This window comes from Crocuta crocuta, unplaced genomic scaffold, assembly GCF_008692635.1.
Source record: "Crocuta crocuta isolate KB4526 unplaced genomic scaffold, BGI_CrCroc_1.0 scaffold48, whole genome shotgun sequence".
Classification (NCBI taxonomy): domain Eukaryota; kingdom Metazoa; phylum Chordata; class Mammalia; order Carnivora; family Hyaenidae; genus Crocuta; species Crocuta crocuta.
This window is the reverse complement of record NW_027533089.1, coordinates 1,423,892-1,429,286: the sequence shown is the minus strand read 5'-3', so window position 1 is coordinate 1,429,286 and position 5,395 is coordinate 1,423,892. Positions and strand designations below refer to the sequence as shown.

The 5,395-nt window shown below is 37.9% G+C and overlaps 1 pseudogene; it reads left to right on the top strand.

The window, feature by feature from the left end:
• The first annotated feature begins 3,069 nt into the window (after nt 1–3,069).
• LOC144216720 (tubulin alpha-1C chain pseudogene) lies at nt 3,070–4,387 on the top strand (annotated as a pseudogene).
• The last annotated feature ends 1,008 nt before the right edge of the window (nt 4,388–5,395 follow it).

Sequence of the window (5,395 nt, the reverse complement as noted above, 5' to 3'; positions counted from 1 at the left end):
ACATAGAACCAGAATTGAGATCCCTTTCTCTGGAAAGAAGCTGCTGGAGCCAGACACTGGTAAGAATACTTACTGGTAATATTGACACTAGTCTGTGTGCAGACTCGAGTGAAATGAGAATCTCTTTGAGGCCACACTTCTATACAGGATCTTCCTCTGTGGGTTTTATCTCCAAGATTGTAAAGAGCCAAAACAAAAATTGCCTCATGTCTCTAGCAGCCGAGAGGAAAATGAAACATTTTGCGGTATGTCCAGAGCATTCTTCATAATAAAGGCCAGCCTTTTAAGAAAAAAGATTTTTTCTAGAGATTTATCTCATCTGTGGGCAAGGCCATTTCTTTGACTCCATCCCTCTCTAACCTTCTTGTCTCTCCTGAAGTAGGAAACAAAGTCAACAAAACTCTTTGAAGACAGTAACCCAGGGACACAGGCCATCTGCATTTTATGACTAAAATGTAATCATACCGTAGTAGAATCCTTCTCTATTCCACTTCTTACTATGACATTAACAAGACCCTGATATAGTAACAATGGAATATTACTGAAATTGCTGCAGGGCTCAGCCTCTATTTAAGAAGGAGTTTTTAGGAAAGCTAAAAGGGGCAGGAGGGGCAAAAACAAGGACACAAGAAGAAACTGAAGCCTCTGGCACATATAGCTGCAGTAAACATTAAGTATAGCCCAACTGCCAACTGCATTACTTAATATATTACATTCGCCTTTCAATAAAACAAGTAAAAGTCATGCTAAAAAGCAAGAAGAAAATGAAGATGATGACCCAAAGTGAGCATCGAAACTAAACTCAGATGCAATGCAGATTTTGGAATTTTCACAGAGAACATTTAAAATAACTATGATTATATGTGGAATTGAAGAAGTAAAACAGATTAGCACACGGAGGGGGAGAAAAAAGAGAGAGAGAAGCCATAAGAGACTCTTAAAGATAGAAAACAAACTGAGACTTGATGGAGGGGAGGTGGGTGGGGGAAGGGTATAAGTAGGGCATTTGTAATGAGCGCTGGGTGTTATATGTAAATGATGAATCACTGAATTCTCCTGAAACCAATATTGTGCTGTATATTAACTAACTAGAATTTAAATAAAAAATTGAAAAGAAAAGGGCACCTGGGTGGCAGAGTCAGTTAAGCCTCCAACTTTAGCTCAGGTCATAATTTCATGGTCCATGAGTTTGAGCCCTTTGTTGGGCTCTGCACTGATGGCATGGAGCCTGCTTTGGAATTTTTGTCTCCCTTTTTCTTCCCCTCCCCTGCTTCCATTATCTCTCTCCCAAAAATAAATAAATGAACATTTAAAAACTTTTGAAAAGAAAAAAATAACTATGATTAATATGTTAAGGTCTACAATGGAAAATAGTAGTCAACATGCAAGAAAAGGTGGGTAATGTAAGGAGAAGGATGGACACTCTAAGAAAAAATTACAAAAAAATACTAGGAATTTGGGTTGCCTGAGTGGCTCAGTCAGTCGAGCATCAGACTACAGTTCAGGTCGTGATCTCGTGGCTCATGAGTTTGAGCCCTGTGTAGGGCTCTGTGCTGACAGCTGAGAGCCTGCAGCCTGCTTCAGATTCTGTGTCTCCTTCTCTCTCTCTGCCCCTCCCCAACTTGTGCTCTCTCTCTGTCTTTCAAAAAAATGAATAAACATTAAAAATTTTTTAAAAAAGAACATACTAGGAGTAAACACCGTAACAGAAATGATAAATACCTTTGATGGATTCATTAATAGACTGGATAAAGTTAAGGAAAGAATAAGTGAGCTTGAAGATATGTCAGTAATAACTCCAAAAACTAAAATTCAGAGAAAAGAAGGAAGAATAATAATAGTAAAAACAAAGCAGAGCACAATATCTAGAAATAGTGGGACATTTCAAAAGAATAAATTATATAATATTGGGAATACCAAAAGGAGAAGAAAGATAACAAAACAGAAGAAAACTTTGGAGTAATAATGACTGAAAATTTTTTTCAAAATTTGAAAACTGACAAAATTAATGACAGATACCAAACCAGTTATTCACAAAACTTAGAGAACCAACCAGGATAAACAGTAAAATGTCTACAATCAGGCACATCACAGTTAGGGTGCAAAAAACAAAGACAGAAAAAATGTTGAAAGAAGCCAGAATGGGATTCAAACCACCCTACCTAGACAGGAAAAGGCAAAAGAATTAAAACAGACCTGTCAGAAATCATACAGGCCAGAAGAGAGTGGAATGAGATTTTAATGTGTTGGAAGAAAACAAACATTCAATGCCATGACTGAAATGGTTTCAAATCCAAATAAAGACAAATACATTCCAAAGCTAAAAGAAAAAAAATAGAGACAATTCTTGGACAACTTTTCTAATCAACAAGAAATGGTAAAAGAATCTCTTCAAAGAGAAAGAAAATAATTCAGACCTTTCCTGAAAGAATTGGCAAAATAATTTCTTCATGAAGAAAACGCCAAAGCTCTAAAACTTGGTTTTTCATTAAAAAAGGAAAGCCTGGGAGAAAAAAATAAATGAATGTGAAATAAACTCTTTTAGTTTTCTTACTCTTACATGACCTGCTTGTTTATTCAAAGTATTGTTTGTTCAAGTAATAAATCTAACAATGTCTACTGAAATTATAGTATATGAATAAATGCTGCAATATGGAATGACAGCAATTCTATAAGGGACAGAAGAAAGGAATTGGAAATACTTTGTTATAAGTCTCCTGCAGTATTCATGAGATGGTATAATGCATTTGAATTTGACCTAGCCTCATTGTAAGTGTGTATTTCAAACTCTAAGGAAACCAAATATTTTATAAAAACATGTTAATATGCAAATTCAGGAAAGAAAATGGAATTATATAAAATACTGAACTAAAACCAGAGATGACAGAAAAAGAAGTGGGGAAGGGACAAAAGAAACAAAGACGAGGACAAAGAAAAGAAGGTTACAAACATGTGAGATGTTATCCAATTATATCAATAATTTGACTACTTTTCTCTCAGACTTGGTGGGAGATACTTGTTGCCATCCTCTCACCTCCTTCAGTCCCAAGGAGCCCTACAGTCTCAGCCATGCATGAGTGTACCTCTATCCATGTTGGCCAGATCAACAATGCCTGCTGAGAGCTCTATCTATTGCCTGGAACATGACATCCAGCCTGATGGCCAGATGTCAAGTGACAAGACCACTGGGGGAGCAGATGATTCTTTCAACACCTTCAGTGGGGTGGATGCTGGCAAGCATATTCCCAGAGCTATTTTTGTAGACCTGGAGCCCACAGTCACTGATGAAGTTCACACTGGCACCTACTGCCAGCTCTTCTACCCTGAGCAGATCATCACAGACAAGGAAGATACTACCAGTAACTATGCCCAAGGATATTATACCATTGTCAAGGAGATCATTGACCTTTTCTCAGATTGAATTTGTAAGCTGACTAAGCAGAAGCCCAGTCTTGAGGGCTTCTTGGTTTTCCACAGTTTTGGAGAGTAACTGGTTCTGTGTTCACCTCCCTACTGATAGAACATCTCTCTTCTCAATTATGGCAAGAAGTCCAAGCTGAAGTTCTCCATTTACTGAGCAACTTGGGTTTCCATAGCTACCACTCTATCCTCACTACGCATACCACCCTGGAGCACTCTGATTATGTTAGACACGGAGGCTATCTATGACATCTATTGTAGAAACTTCTATATTGAACTCCAACCTACGCTAAACTTAACTGCCTTATTAGCCAGATCATGTCATCCACTGTTACTTCTTTCAGATTTGATAGAGCCCTAAATATTGAGCCGACAAAATTCCAGACCAATCTGGTGCTCTGTGTCCACATCCACATTCCTCTGGCCACATATACCTGTGTCATCTCTGCTTAGAAAGCCTACCATAAACAGTTTACTGTAGCAGAGATCACCAATGCATACTTTTGAACTAGCTATCCATGTGGTGAAATGGGACCCTCATCATGATAAAGATATGGCTTATTGCCTGTTGTACCATTTTGGTGTGGTTCCCAAAGACGTCAATGCTGCCATTGCCACCATCAAGACCAAGCATACCATCCAGTTTGTGGACTAGTGCCCCACTGGCTTCAAAGTTGGCGTTAATAACCAATCTCCCACTGTGGTACCTGGTGGAGACCTGACCAAAGTAGAGTAAGCTGTGTACATGCTGAGCAACACCACAACTATTGCTGAGCCCAGGGCTCACCTGAACCACAAGTTTGACTTGAAGTATACCAAGTGTGCCTTTGTTCCCTGGTATGTGGGTGAGAGCATGGCGGAAGGAGAATTTTCTGAAGCCGATGAGGACATGACTGCCCTTGATAAAGATTATGAGGAGGTTGGAATGGATAATGCTGAGGAAGAGGATTAGGGTAAAGAGTATTAATTAACCAGTCTGCTACACTTTTATACTCCATAGTCTTGGGACTGTCTTATTTCTGTTTCAGAAGCTATCAACTGTGGCCCTAACTTGTTAATAAAAATGATGTTTCTAAAATAATAATAATAATAATAATCACTGCAAATGTTAATGGTCTAAATACAACAATTAAAATACAGTGACTGTCAGAGAAAACTAAACACAAACACAAGAGACAAGTATATGCTGTATACAAGAAACTTACTTTAATATAAAGCCAAAGATAGATTAAAAGTAATTGAGTGGAGAAAACTATACCATGCTAATACCAATTTAAAGAAAGATGGAGTTGCTACAGTAATTTCAGACACCTGAATATTTATAGCAGCCTATTCATTATAAACCAAAACTTGGAAGCAGCCAAGAAGTCCTTCCATAGTGAGAAATGAACCAACTGTAGTATATCCAGATAATGGAATGATATTTAGTGCTAAAACAAAATGAGCTGTAAAGCCATGAGAAGACATAGAGGAAACTTAAATGCATGTTACAAAGTGAACTAGCCAATCTGAAAAAACTAAATACTGTACGAGATTGTTATGTTCTGGAAAAGGCAGAACTATGGAGACGGTAAAAAGATCAGTGGTTTAAAATGGCTGATGGAGAAGATGGGATGAATAGGCAGAGCACAGAAGATTTTAGGGCAGTTAAACTATTCTGTGTGATACTGTAATGGTGGACCCATGTCATTATACATTTGTCAAAACCCACAAAATATATACCTCCAAGAGTGCACCATAATATAATCAGTGCACTTTGGGTGATAAACATGTCTCCGGGTGGTAGGTTCATAGATTGTAATACGTGTATCACCTAGGGATGTTACCAGTTGAAGAGGCTGTGCATATGTAGGGAAGAGTGTATATGGTAACTTTCTGTACTTCCCACTCAATTTTGCTGTGAACCTAATACTCCTCTAAAAATAAAGTCGATTTTATAACATTAAAAAAAATGAGGGTCTCAGAGAGTGTAGGT